This window comes from Lampetra planeri, chromosome 9 (genome assembly GCF_965212315.1).
Source record: "Lampetra planeri chromosome 9, kcLamPlan1.2.h2, whole genome shotgun sequence".
Lineage (NCBI taxonomy): Eukaryota > Metazoa > Chordata > Hyperoartia > Petromyzontiformes > Petromyzontidae > Lampetra > Lampetra planeri.
Genome location: NC_136115.1, coordinates 6,246,657 through 6,262,292, shown reverse-complemented (window position 1 = coordinate 6,262,292; position 15,636 = coordinate 6,246,657). Strand labels below are relative to the sequence as shown.

Sequence of the window (15,636 nt, the reverse complement as noted above, 5' to 3'; positions counted from 1 at the left end):
AACTTTTTTTACTCAAATAAGTCCTTCTCATGTAATTATCGTGACAGAACAGGAATTCCGGGATTCATTTTGCACTTAATGATATAAAACCCTATTATTGTAAAGGACGAGGCATGAATATATTACATGTAATTTTATTATTTCAATTCATACCAATGGCCAAGAGACACTATTAATATTAGTTTTTAATATTGTCAAGTTATTACAAGTACGTACTGTCGTCAATTTTGCAAGCTGGCCCAGCGGTAGAGTGAGCAGCAGCTCGTAATCGGAGAGTTGCAAGTTCAAATCCTGGTTAGAGGTTGGCGCGATCCATCATCCTTCCAGGGTTGATAAAATTTGTACCACTCTGTGGGGAAGTCAACGATGATTGTGTTCTGGATAGACTCGCCTCCGCCATAGGAATGTGGAATTTCTGCCACTGGTTCAGGGTTGTTAGCAGGAGATGAGCACCGCCTCGATGCTCATTTGAGAGTGGAAATCACTGCGAGGAGGACAGCGGGGTTTTCTTTCACGAAGAGACGTTGGAATCTGAAGTGTCCACCCAAGGTGGCAGCGAGTTATCTCCTGCAAAACAGATCTACCTCTGTAACCATGTGCCAAATCCACAGCACAGAGCACTCGGACTAATTTCACACCATGCTACTCAAGTAATATTAACCACTTCAATTGCCGTGTTATATAAACAAACAGTGAAAGAGTTGTAATGGAAATGCTTAAATAAAACTGCCTTTAAGGGGGTGGAGCAGAGGGACTAGGTTTCGTGAGATGGTAGGTGCTGTTGTTGTGTGTCGAGAAATTGGTTATTCACTGCAGGCGATTTATATTCGTAAAAAAAAGGTTACGATTTTTTTTTACAACTCGACAGTTATTTGAGTAAGTGGTAATTCTCAAATAATTCATGTAAAATGGTGCAAGGACAATCTTTTAGCAACTTTGCTTCAAAGCACAACAAATGCAGTGTCTTCATACGGTAGTTGTAGAGTTTTACGGAGGGCTGCTAATATAAGTAATTTAAGTATATGTATGTTGACATTATTTTGCATCGAATGTAGCCAACAAGTGACCATTCAAATGCGAAGTTGTTGGTTTGATTACAAAACTGTTTAAATGCATTACATTACAATTTTAGAATATAATTACGTCATTTTCAAGGTGAGTATGGCTTTTTGGGTGGTTAAGCTTGCTTTTGAGTTCATTTCATAGGTTAAAGATCCAACGCGGTCCTCAGCTGTGGTGTTGTGCACATTACATGGAAATAACGTGCATTATAGCCAGCTTGCTTAAAGCCATAAATTACAATACCCCAGACATGCATTTAAAATGGGTACCTTTGATGTGATCACAATGCACAGGCTTTACTCACTATTTGCAAGTGTAATGTTCATGAAATTAAAAAAAAGCTAAATGGACCTCAAGTAACCAGTCACATTACATATTTAAGAATTTGTGTACATTTTTGTACATTTCAGAACTAAATGCCACAACAATATTGCCCATGGCATTACATATTACCATTCATATGAGAACACCCAATTTGAATCGATCAGGTTACTTAAAAAAAGGAATTACTATATCTTGAATAAAAAAAATATAACAACATCTTAACTGCCTGTATTTGACGATAAAATGTTGTGACATGTGTGCATCACTGCCCAGCACATGAAGTTGCCTTGTCATCTCAATAAACTTGTTCATGCATGAAGCCCTTCCAGAACATATTGCTCCACAGTAAAAACAGGTTGCTTGAAGCAATCACACCTCCTCTTAACAATAATTCCCTGTACGCACACATTATCGGCTTTCGTGCATTCATGGGCTAAAGTATCATAACACAGAGGAACTGATTATTCTTATGCCTCTACCGCACCACCATCACATTAGAAAAAGTACTATATGTGGTATATCTATTTATACAGCTGAGTAGGAAGAAGCACGGTGATTGAAGAAACATGCCCATTGCTTCAAATGCCACGCCGGGAGAGTGCGCTAACAATTATACCACGGCAGCATCCTGGTTCATTGGTATTATAGATCAAATATTTGTTTTTACAGTGTCCTAAAACACGAGAGTTGCGAGATCCTTTGGCAGTAACAAAAAATCCCTTGAGCATGACTATCAGCCCACGATCGATTCTGGTCATCTCAATGCTTTCCAAATCAAAGACATCAACATCCCTGTCAAATCGCAGAATAAATGACAGGGACTGCTGAAGACATTTCCTCTCCAGTGCAGAAAAACAAACAGGATCTTTCCACTTAGCCAACTATAGCAGATGGGGCATGGAATGCACCCAGGTGGCAGATGAAAAATCAAAATTATTCCGTGGGGTTTCTGCATTGCCTTAGGTTTGTGCTTGCATTACCAATTGCACGTGCCATTAGATATGGAAGGGAGGTGTTGTTCTTTCAGCAAGAGCACTAGGGTGAAACGCTCTTCCAATGAGCGTATTTACAGAGTTAAGATGCACATGTGAAAATCTCGAAAGAGTGCTGCTTGCATACACAGTGCAAACTTTGCGTGCCAACTGCCTAGCCACTTATGCCAATACTATATTTTACTTTGGTTGCTGCAATGGAATCTATTTAAATCAATAAAGTTCTGTGCTATTTAAAATTATGTCATTACGGTGCTTTATAATAACATTCACCTACTATGTGTACATTTTGACTTGCATAGATAATGGATTATATAAGACACAAATATATTGTCAAATTTTTACTTAAAACTTTTGTGACTGCAAGAATTCATATTCTTGGTTCTTTCGGTAAAGTCATGTAGATAGAAAATAAAATTAAAATAATACAATAAAATGAAAATGTTTTTTTCTATCTACGTGACTTTACCAAAAGAACCAAGAATATGAATATATAGTCATATGCATACGTATAAACATAAGTGTTTATGCATGCATGGTGTATTCCTTCGTCGTAACACACATGCATACTGCACTTATAATTATGCCCAATACAAAGGGCAATGAATGCTCTTCAGAGGCACACCAAGCCATTTGCCATGAAGTGTCATCTGTGCAGGAGAGAGATGGGCCCGGCTCCTGTGTTGAAACTGCAACCTCAGCCCTTTGACAGCCTCCATCGGTCTTCTCGCGAGCCTCATCTCTAACGACTCTCCAAATCCCTCGTAGGATGCATCAATACAATAGAACACAATGCCCAACAGATGAGGTCTGACACAACATGCACACATTCATTTACATGTAAACTGGCATTTTTGTCCACCCAAGTTAGACATTGTGCAAGGTTTTTTTTTTACATAGTGCATAAGGTAAACCATCATCAGTAGCCATTGTCTATTCACTTGCGATCGGTAAACCTTCGAACACTAGAAATTGATGATCACTTACAGAATGATATTTGACCATACAGGGGTATGTTTGGGTAATTTTTCCTCGGAAAACGAAACCATGACATAATTGTTTTTGCTTGACACACAAATGCAGCTTGCACATTCCAATGGAAACGGTATGCATGGTATATCTCATGGAAAGCTTGATAATGTAAACAATTTAGTGCAAACAAAACTGCCTTTCACACAGTAATATCAATCGTGCTCAGCTCATGAAACAAAGTTATTTTCGTGAGTGCATTAATAAGAGACTAAAGTTACGTTTCAGTAAACATTTGTTTGTAGCAAGATGACAGACTATTTCTCCACAAAGTCACCCTCTTCTTCTTGGTTCTTTCGGTAAAGTCACGTAGAAGGGAAGTAATAAAATAATAAAAATAAAACATAACAAAATAATTCTCACGACGTTTCGGCAGCAACGCAAGCAGCCGTCCTCAGGTGCGTTGTGGCCGAAACGTCGTGAGAATTATTTTATTATGTTTTATTTTTATTATTTTATTACTTCCCTTCTACGTGATGACTTTACCGAAAGAACCAAGAAGATGAATCCCTGCAGTCACGAAAGCTTTAAATCGAAATTTAAGTCACCCTCTACTAACATACAGGTGTCCACAAGCTTCCTAATGGCAACAGACGTTTGGGGATTGGTCCATTCGCAATGACTCCATCATTGGGTTCACAGCCTCGCCTGCCACGTGGAGATGCTTTCCCATGGGGCAACTGCTGGGCTGTATAGTCCTGAGCATCCCCATCCAAGCCATGCCAACAACTATAACATTGCACATGCAGTGTGTGTGTGTGGGCATGCACGATTATGATGGCAAATCACTTCCTTTTGAAACAGTCCACGGCGTTTCCAATGAATGCCAGGATTCGTACAAGATCAACCTCTCGACAGGAGATGAAGCATTAATTGGCCTACCACTTCGGTCATCTCAAACATGCTCACATCCCGACTGCAACCATTCCATAGAATTGTCAATTTTGCCCCGATATTTTGCAGTTGTTACCATATTGTATCTTAATTATTCGCGACATTTCAACTTGACTTTACATCCTCAGAACAAATCATGAATAACAGCTCACTATGCTTCTAATGCATGGTTGTTCAAGGGTGCTGCCATCTTTGGTCATGTGATATGTATGTCATCAAGTAGAAATCTCTGAAAAAAATATTTCACATTTGTAGCAGTCATGCCCCATTCACGACACAATGTCGACCAAAAGTGTGCTGACAAAGTCTGTTTACCGACTGATAAATATTACGAATTGCAGCAATTTGAAAGAATGAAATTACTAACATAAACAATATCTGAAATGTTAACCTGGTATGGCAACGTTTTTATTTACAAGTGGTTGAATGCCGTGGATGAAATGTTAACATGAAGCTGTAAAAAAGATAACAGTTTAATGTACTGTATTGACATGGCCAAAAACAAAACAAGACACTTTCTACATGTGCAAAATGCTTTTTTAAGAGCTGAATTGTCAGAGTACTGTGCATAAATATTACATGGCTGTGTTTATTCAATGTTATTTTCACAACTGTGCTGCTGCACATTAAATCAGTTTGAAAGCTTCACAGTTTGTTTATGCATATGTAAGTTAATATTTCAAGAATTATAAAATGCACACTATATATATTAAATTCGAATATGATGAAAACCAGACTGTTAATGCTATTCGTGACTTTTTTGCCAACACGTTTTCAAACATTTCAAAACTCATGGACATGAAGAAAAATACATTTCGTTACGAATTAAGAATAATTCAAATAAATGTCTGGTATGGGTTTATTTTTACTTATTTCTGTTAACGTGAGATTATTCCGTTTCTAAAAACCTGTCCAAGAGGACAACCATGATAGAGATGAAGCGACGTGATCAGTGCACGCGCAGGAATGAGGTGGACGGTAGTAGCACTGGAGAGTGGGTGATGATGACACCGTGGCGTGGGCCTTCATCCAGCAGTGGAGAGAAACAACGTTATATTCTTGGTTCTTTCGGTAAAGTCACATAGAAGGGAAATAATAAATAATAAAATATTTGTAAATACGGCTATTATTTTATTATTTCCCTTCTACGTGACTTTACCGAAAGAACCAAGAATATGAATCCCTGCAGTCACGAAAGCTTTAAATCAAAAGAAACAACGTTGTTGATGATCATGTTTCAAAATAATAATTGCAGGTATGAAGTTTTAACATGAAACCAGTGTGTACTAAACTTATAATGCTTTCAAAACACAAAACCTTTTTTCATTTTGATATGTAACGAGGCACTGGCTTGCTCCACCGTGATGCCAAAATGTATTTCAGTCATCAATCTTCTTATGGTCCTGCTCAGTAAATTAAAAGTCTAAAAAGCTCACTTGTACAAGGTCTACTGGGATGATCCATATCAAGACAAATGATCTCAAGACAAAAACCAGCGGAGCTTGCCATGACCAGGTACGGAGCGTGTGACCTCTTGTGGTCTGACGTCTGTCATAATGCCTCAATGCGTTATAATCTCGGTTGAGGAATGTGCCCACGTTCTGTTTACAGCTGAAGCTGGATATAAGCGCATCCCTTTATAAACACGGTTGTGGTACAAGCAACAACATCCTTATATTCCACTGGTGGGGGAAGGAAAAACGTCTGATAAAAGCACACTTTGAATATAAGAACACCTGGCCATGCTCCTCAGGTGTGCTTATACTCAGCTTCTACTGTAATATATTACTTTTAATTAATGATTGTTGTCACATTATAGGTGTTCCACAACAACCAGATCCCCTCATAGATGCTCTCTTGTCAAAACGAAAACATACATGATTCCTATAGGTTTTCTCTTGTACATTAGCAGATTGTGCAGCACAATACACAACTGCCTGTCTTGTGGCTAAAGGGCCAACAGGAGCCTAGGATGACGTGGAGTTATGGCACTTTCATGCTCAATCGATCGATCAAACCCAGGCACCACAACACAGGTAATGCCCCTCTATCCCGACTTGTGTTTTGCAATTTCAAGTTGAGCACTCTGACCTTGCGAACTCTATCCAAACTAGGCACAAACAAACCACACTCGGGGGTGTATACGCTGCCCTTCTCTGGCAATACAATTCGAAGGGGGCAATTTACAATTTCACAGCCAATAGATGCCTGTGGATTATATACAATGCCCAAGTGGTGCTAATAAAAATAAGTGTTTTGCAACTGGGACTTGCTGTTCAACTGCAGTATTTCACAAGTTCGAGTGCCTACAAAGTATGTCATCAAAAAAGTAAAAAAAATAACAGCTGTTGTTTGGTGTTACATTTTAGACATTCATGCTCATTTTAAGGGCAAAATTTCTCACTCGGTATTTTCCAGAACGCTGTTAGGCTAGTTTGGAATAGGAACACTGCAATTGGCAGTCACTACCACTCGAGTACATGGTACGCTTATCCATAATAAGCAGGTATTATTGTACCTAATACTTCTACAGTCCCCCATGAGGAAAAAATAAGCATCATGAAGACAAAATATGGTGAGATGGAAGTGGCATGCTAAAATAATTCTTGGAACAATATTCCACATTGTTGTGGCTGATATTATGCACTTTGTGTTTTTTATATACATACACACATTTATTTTCTATTGGAAATGCCTCCAGCAACCAGATTCATAGTTAAGCTATTTCCTATAAATAGAACTTCCAGTCAAAGTATCGAGCATATTTCTTGGCCGGGAATGGCTATTGGAATTCAAGCTTCATACATTTCTCAATTTTTGCCAAAATATCATGAATGGGTGCTTTGAACCAGCCTCAACGGTGTACCTTTACAGCCAAACCAGCAACCATTTTAGACCCTTATAATTCTAAACAATGACTACAAGTGATTTTTAACATCAAACACGAGTTTTGAAACGGTTTTTTGGCACCAGGGTGGTAAGATGTTAACTACCTCGCCTGGTATACAGGAGGTTGTGGATACAATCCTGACGCCTGCTGTATGTTTAGAGTTTGCATGTTCTCCCCGTGGCTGTGTGTAATCTTCTCCGGGTCCTCCGGTTTTTCCCTCCAAATTTAGAATCAACGTGTAGTTTAGAGTATTTGGCTGCTATAAATGTCCACATGATAAGCCACTTTTTTGAGCTATCATTTGTGGTCAGGTTGTGCATTTGAAAAAAAGCTATATCGCTCATTGTGCCCAATCTAAAATAAAATAAAAGTATTGTTCAGCTTAGTTTCCATTGAAGTCATCAGAGCAAGAACAATATCCATCCATTTTGTTCATTTTTTTGTGTAAAGGTAAAGGTGCAGCCATGAAATTGCTTGCTCATCCTACCAGTGGCAGAAGGGCCTCAACGAGAAGAAACTCCAAAGAGCCCCTAATTCGAGATATTTGGCCTACTCTTCCATTCTGTCCAGACATTTGGGAAGAAGTGGGAATGCCTTACACTTTACCCCACCACACCAAACCTGCTGATCGACTGGTGTACCCATTTATACTGCGTGGTAAACAGGAGTGCGAAGATTTATGAAACTTGCCCAGGAATACAAGTCCAGTTGGCTGACCATTTCACCATAGCACCATCCAAATATAATTTATATTACTGATTGCATTGTTTAAACACACATGATGATTATAATGTAACAATTAATTCAGAAAAAGGGCAAATTCTGACGGAAATTTCACCTGCTGAAGCAGGAACAAGAGACTTAATTTAAGAATAGATTTTTTTACCCTTTTTTTTGGCAACAAAACTGAAACCTTTTTTTTACAAGGAATCATGTCTGAATTAACCACAATACTGGTCAGAATGCAAACAAAAAACATACTCTGATAATATATTCATTGTCCTTGAAACTGCTGGTCCACACCAGAGACAGCTTTCTTTTGAGCCTATATATTATCATGATGAAGAGACTTAATTCCATATCACAATTCTGACACGACATTTTTAAGAATGTTCTTGTTACTCATAACCTGTGCCTACCTCTAAATATAGCTAGGCTTCGTGGCATGATTGATATAATTTTGGGCAAGCGTATTAACGCGCCATTCATGCAATTCATCCAAGTGTTTCCCATCTCGGAGGTTGTAACTTCCCTTCAATAATTATTAACCTGGATATTACCTTCGCATAGCCCCCCTCAAACACCCCACCCCCCATAGTCCCCCATACAGTACAATCCAATTAACACGTTGTGTTTAAAACTCAGCTGTTTCAACGAATTGAGAGAGGACAACATATGGCTGGCTCAGCTAGACAACAACAACTCAACACTCAAGCAGGTGACAAGGCCACGACACGTGACAAGGTCACCACAGTGACCCGCCTTTTGTTCCAAGTTCCAGACAGACCTGGACAGATGTTAATCCAGAGCTCTAAATGGCACCGATTAATAATTAAACTCGCCGAGTTTTCATCGCACAACAATGTGATGCAAATGTGAACACCCTGCAGCCATACTTTGAAATAAAGAATACATATATAATGTAAACAATGCACAGCCAGGCCATTTGTCATTCTATTAATTTGGCTTGCCCATCGGTTCCCTTGTAGAATGTTTAAGTGTAATCAATACGCACATCATAAAGAAAGGTATTTAATTAGAGACTTGGCCTGAGAAGTGTGCTAAAATAAGAATTCATTCAGCCCAGGCAAAGCTTTGATTAATGAGAAAGCCTTCAAACTGGCATGCCTCATATTGTCTAGTCTAGAAGCTACTGTCAGTGAAAACTCAGAATATGTGACAACATCCACAGGAAACCTCAAAACCAGCTGAGAAGAGCATCTGCCTAAGTGAAATGCATCATTTTCTCTTTGCTCAGCGGTACAGACACATCACTGCACTGTTGTAATATCATACATATGAAGATAATGCATAATCAAAAGAGAAAGTACTTATTTATTTTATACACTGTACAGATGGCATTTTAAATGTATAAGTTCAAGCTTACGTGACTTGCCTTCTCCTAATGTACTTATGCAGGCAAGGCTATTTTGGTCGAGGATTGTAGGCAGCTCATTGGCTCAATATGATAAGTCTGCGAGTACGAAGCTAACCCTTTGAGTTTCAGGGCGAGGTTTCGAGCAGCGATGATTTATTTCCTTCTGCCTTGGTGTGTTTGAGCATTTCTATGACTGATGGAATCCAGGATGAAAATGATGAAAGAGAGGCAAGGAACAGCAGAACGGAGGAAGCAGCTTACCACAAAATGCCTGTGCAAGAAAGTTTTCAATCAGTACATAATTCCGGATAGGACTGACATAAGATGTATAAACATGGACATTCACAAATAATATGGAATACAACATGGAAAGTTTGTAAAATAAGCATGGGGAGATGCATACTTGGAATTACACCACAAGACAGAGAGAGGAGCATTGGAATCAGGCCACAAACACAAATCAGACGTCATATTGACCGTTGAGAAAAGTAAGGGAGCTTGGCTAAGAGACACCACTCAAATGGATGATGGCTGCTGTAAAAACAAACTGGTGATGGAACGGCAGTCAAGGGAGAGAACACACAAGCAAGGATGACCGCTGCATAAATGGAGCAATGAGATCAGTTTAAATGCGAGCAATGAGATTCAATACTGTACAGAAGGCATGTGAGGGTTGGCAAGGCTGTGAGGAGACCTTCATCCAGCAGCGGATAAACAATGGCTGATGATGAAGCTCAAAGTAGTACAAAAAATGCTTTGATGGTGCATTGTCTTTGAGTTGTGCGCCTTTTGGCGTCATCTGGTCCAACCCATGTGAGACTAGGCTCTAAGGAAAGCTGTCTCGGGTGTGGACCAATCAACTTCAAGGACAGTGCATACGTTATCAGAGTTATGTTTTTTGTTTGCATTATGACTGCAGGTATTGTGTTCTATGCAAACATGACTCCTCGTAAAAAAGGTGTCAGTTTTGTTGCCAGATAAAAGGGTAAAAAAACAATTTTACTTCGTGTGGAAACAAACGTCGAACTCCGTTGTGCTGGCAGGGAATTAGGTGTCCAGAACTGATGCTGCACCACGTATGCAGGGCGGTCCACAATATAATGAGCAGCAGATGGCATGTAATAATATTTATCTGAGAATTCCCTTCAATTACTTTTCACAATGTACATTTGTCAAACACGTGTTTGTCCTGTTTATGGCCTCATGCAATATTCTCTTCTGAAAGACAAACATTGCAATGAACATTCTAGAATTAAAGGGCCTAAAAAAATACTGACGCTCATAAAAATACATTACTTTTCCTCGTACTGTGAGCCCCATTTATAAAATATAGTACACATTGTAAGCACATTTTACAAACATATAAGATTGTTTTCACGGAATATATTTTTTCCAAATAACCAGCAGCCTATGGTAATGCCTGTATCAATATTTCTTGATCACATGTGGAATGTCCTTTGGCTTCCAGAAAACACAGGCACTCCCAAGAGGAAAGCCTGACCCTGGCAGTAAAAGTCTGGAATCTCAGAATACAAAGACAAGCTTTCCTTGTCCAATGTTACAAACACTCACAGTTAACGGTTAAGTACAGAGGGGCAGCCAAATTGGTGACCAACCAGCCACCCAATCATTAAGCAATCAGCAATAGTATCTAGAAAGCCCATCATCCATATGCTCTGTCAGCTTACCACCATACCGAACTCCGAAGCCAGTAAACCTCCCCAGTCAAGTGAACTGGTTAAGTCCCCTGGCCATAAGATAATCTAATAAACCAACATAACAGCCACGCACCACTTTGTAGCTGGCCAACCAAACTACCCAGCCAAATAAGGCACAGGGCAATTCGTGTTGCTCGTGTAGAGAGCTTTGGAAAACCTATCTGGAGACTTCCACACTGACTCGGGTGTGTCCAACAGCTGCAGGTCATAAAACGCCCCCACACAGAGACATACGCACGCTCTTCCGATGGGATTCCTTCCCATTCTCAATTAACCTTGCGATGCTCCGCACGAAACTGTTGTCTCAACACAACAATGTCAACATCGAGGTTTTTTTTTAAAAGCCCTTTGTCAATCCACTGCTGGACGAAGGTCTCCCCACACCGTGATGTTCATTGGGGGTTGTCTGACCATACTTCATCACGCTGGTCAGGTCGGGTTGTTGATGTGGGGGGAGGGGCAGGGGGCAGGGGTTGGAGGGGGTTCAGGACCAGTTCAGTAATCACTCGTCACTGATGCTGGTCGTGATCGGAAATCAAACTCAGGTGTTAGGGTTTATAGTGCAGTGTGCTAACCACTGCGCCACTGACCCCCCCCCCAAACAACGGTGGAGTTTTGTGTAAAGAGACGCTATAAAAAGTAAATGAGGAAACTTCAGAGTTCAGAATGATGTTCTCATGTTACCACAGCGCACGTCATTAGAACTCAACGAACTTTTGTCATTTTAAAATCAATCGATCATATTTGACTGCGATTTGAGGTTGCTATACTCTGGAATAATTTGCGTCGTATTTTTCTGCTCCTCGTTAAAATCCAAGACGCCATAATTATGACAAGATTACAAAACAAGAACTTCTATGCCATTTATCAATCGATACCAATCGTGTTGGATATTCGAGAGACACCAACCCCATTCATGGTGAAGCACATCACCAGCGCACATGACCGCAAATCGGCCCTCGTCCGATTTTCCCACAAAAAGCCAAGAACATTCTCTCATTGTGCTTTGGTGGAACTCCGAGATGTATCTTGTTTTTTAGTGTTCAGTTTGTCGTCGTTTCCCACCGCACACCTCCAATTAGCACGGTTGGCGACGTACGGTGAGAATGAAGTTCAACTACCTCTGTATCAATGCCATGGCCATGGAAGAGATGACGCAGTTGTCCCGACTTGCGTGAACCCGGGGGCCACCTGAGTTCAAGTCCCGGCCACGGATAACATCGTTGGCGACTGCTACCCGAACCTCTCCAACCCACCACTGACAATCGCGGTGAAGTATGGCCAAACAGCCCCCCTATAACAACGTCCTCTTAGTCCAGCGGTGCATCGACAAATGCACTTGCACGTTGTCAAATGGCACATAAACACGCTCTCCCAACAGGCTCGTTAACCTTCAAGACGTAAACGCTTACAACGCATCACAAATACAAAGATTCCCCCCGCCTACAAAACATTCGACTATTGGGATAAGTGCTGTTAGCGAGCACCTATTAAAGGGCCCCGGCATGGCGCACGAGGTGGTGTGGTTGTGGTCAGCAGCCGCACCAGGTTATGAACTAATTTAAGGCCGAGTCGACCTAGGGGAGGCCCAAACACCAGTTCAGATATTTTGCCACCGGTAGTTTGGTGGCCGTGAGCTGGGAGTCGAACTCGGTTTGGCCGGGTTCGTAGCACATCGCATCACACACACGCGATCATCGTATCCCGGGCCACAACACGTTTCGTCAATTCAATAAAGAATCCTTTACATCACCACCCTTCTATATATATACAAACGCGCGCTGCGCATAGACGTATCTACACCTCCCTTGTGAAAGATGTAGTAGCCACGCAGTTGACTTATACGTTATGAATACAACACAGCTCTGTTGTGAACGCGAGAGTAAGAGCACCAACCTTCTGAATGAAGTTCAGACGTTGTTTAGTCGGGGCGCGCCACGCGCAAAATCCACCACCACGACCACCAGCAGCAGCACCACCACCAGCACCACTAGCAGCAGCTCCCTCTCGAGATGCTCGCACGCGTTCTTGTGCTAGACAGCACCACCAACACCAACGCACGCTGCTGCTGCTCCTCCGTACGCTGACACAGTCATAATAATAATCACGGATCGGCGTCCCGGGCACAACGCACGCGCGTGGATTAGCTGCCGGGGCTATCCCGTCTCCGTGTTAATCTGTAATATTTAAGCGCTGCAGTAAAGGCGGGTGGGCGCCTCCTCTTCCCAGCACCTCCTAAGAGGTTATTCCAGCAGCAGCAGCGGCGTATGACAGCGTGGGTTTATCCCGAGCACGTCACAGCAGCAGCAGCAGGAGGATGATGATGATGAGTGCGTGGATTGCCTGTGTGGCACCCCCGCTCCTGCCACTAAGCAATGCATCCCCCGCCCACTTTACGCAGCAGTGCGGGGCGGGTGTCCCCCTCCTCCACCCCCTCCCCCCTCCACCCCCTCCCTCCCAACCCCCTCCCTCCTCCACCCCCTCTCCTTCTCCCCTCCACCCCCTCCCTCCACCTCCCTCCCCCTCCACCCGCTCCTCCACTCCCTCCTCCACCTCCCTCCCCCTCCTCTGCCCCCTCCCTCCCCCTCCACCCCCTCCCCTGCCACCCCCCCCTCCCCTGCCACCCCCCCCCCTCCTCCACCCCCTCCCTCATCCTCCCTCCTCTCCCAACCCCTCCCTTCTCCTCCTCCACCCCCCCCCTCCACCCCCCCCTCCACCCCCTCCACCTCCCCCTCCCCCCCTCCACCCCCCCTCCTCCCCCCCTCCACCCCCTCCCTCCCCCTCCACCCCCTCCCACCCCCTCCTCCAAATCCCCCTCCCACCCCCTCCTCCAAATCCCCCTCCTCCAAATCCCCCTCCTCCAAACCCCCCACCTCCACCCCCTCCCTCCTCCCCCTCCATCCCCTCCCTCCTCCTCCTCTCCCCCCTCCTCCTCCTCTCCCCCCTCCTCCTCCTCTCCACGTCCCCCCCACCGCCCTCCGCTTCGTGAGGGGTCTCTGCGACGGGCGCAAGTGACGCGTTAGATTTTGTTTTTTTTAGTTTTGTTTTTAAATACCGTTCGCGCACGTTGCCTTTTTTGTTGCTTTGAACGAGAATCTCCTCCATGTGTTCTGTTTGGAATGGTATCTGTAGTGGCATTGTACGCATGTTGAACTTTTTTCGCACCGTACGTATGCCAAACGTGCTGAATGCGTGGAGAAAGGACAACAATCTAAAATACAAAAAAGCAGTTCTAAAGACACGAGTGTTCAATCGTTTAAACACGCCTGACCTCTCACCTGCAGATGAGACCGAGAAAGTCGAAAGCAGTCCAGGCTTTGGCTTGCTTGATACAAACGCTGCTTATTGATATTGGTCTACATTTCCAATAGACTAATGGGCCAACACACATTTGAACGTGGATACTCATAAATGGAGTTCTGTTGAAATTTGCTTTAACTAAAAAATACGGAGTCAATGCCGCACGAGCATAGCAGCATCAAAGGCATCCCAAAGCTTTGCTCGTCTCATATATCATGGGGGCGTGGGGGGCACACTGAGGTTTTGCGCAACGGACGCGCCGAGACCATTTCCCGTGGATGGAATACACAGCATGAGAGAAAATAGCCTGAAACAGAGATTCAAAAATTCCCTTGCCCGCCAACTACGCGGTGGGTACACGTCTGTTGACGTTACGCAATCTCCTCCGTCGTAACGCGCTGCACGCGCATGATGATTGTTAAACACATCCTACGGGACAGGGCTCTTGATGGATATAGTTTGGGCTCTTGATGGATATAGTTTGTGCGCTTGTGTGTGTGTACATGGGACGTGTACCAACAACACTATGTAACACAATTTTTGTTCCTGGGTAGTAAGTGTTATTTCGTAATTGCTTATGCCTAATAAGCATAGAAAATGTCTATTATTCCACACCAACTTTGCTTTTGTGACCAGGACAGCGATATTTTGAAATGTACCTATTTTCAATGAGAAAATATGCGAATTTATATATTGTCGTTCACATAAAGTCAGAAAAAAACAACATATGAATGAAGATTAACATGTATTCATACAAAAGTAATTCAAAAATTACTACAAAAGATTTAGAAGTGAGTAGTTTTTCGAGATTTACGATTATACTGTAAATCACTTTCACGATTGTACTACCATCATGTTCTTGTTATACTGTCCTTGGTAGCGGCGTTCAAAGTCCAGTATATACTGGTGGAAGCGTTCGCCTTGCTCCTCCGAGTACGATCCCATGTTCTCCTTGAATGTATCAAGATGAGCATCAAGGATATGGACTTTGAGGGACATCCTACAGCCCATTGTGTCGTAGTTCTTCACCAGAGTCTCAATCAGCTCCACGTATTTTTCGACCTTGTGATTGCCCACGAACCACTACGACAAAGCTGTTCCAAGCCGCTCTCTCCTTACTAGTGAGCTTCTTGGGGAATTCATTGCCCTCCAGGATCTTCTTTATCTGTGGTCCGACGAAGATACCGGCTTTGACCTTTGCCTCAGACAGCTTAGGGAAGAAGTCTTGAAGGTACTTGAAAGCTACCGACTCCTTATCTATTTCTCTGACAAATTGTTTCATAAGGCTCAATTTGATGTGCAGTGGTGGCATCAGCACCTTCCAGGGGT

The 15,636-nt window shown here is 42.7% G+C and overlaps 1 protein-coding gene across 17 annotated transcripts in view; it reads right to left on the bottom strand.

Annotated features, from left to right (window-relative positions):
- SORBS1 (sorbin and SH3 domain containing 1) overlaps positions 1-13,373 on the bottom strand; it is a 134,543-nt gene extending 121,170 nt beyond the window's left edge. For 9 of the 17 annotated variants that reach the window (XM_078597500.1, XM_078597504.1, XM_078597509.1 and 6 more), the window contains exon 1: positions 12,904-13,373. The gene's annotated coding sequence lies outside the window, so the exon portion shown is untranslated. The remainder of the gene's footprint in view (positions 1-12,903) is intronic. The other 8 variants (XM_078597506.1, XM_078597507.1, XM_078597510.1 and 5 more) reach the window with 3 other exon arrangements.
- Positions 13,374-15,636: the final 2,263 nt, after the last annotated feature.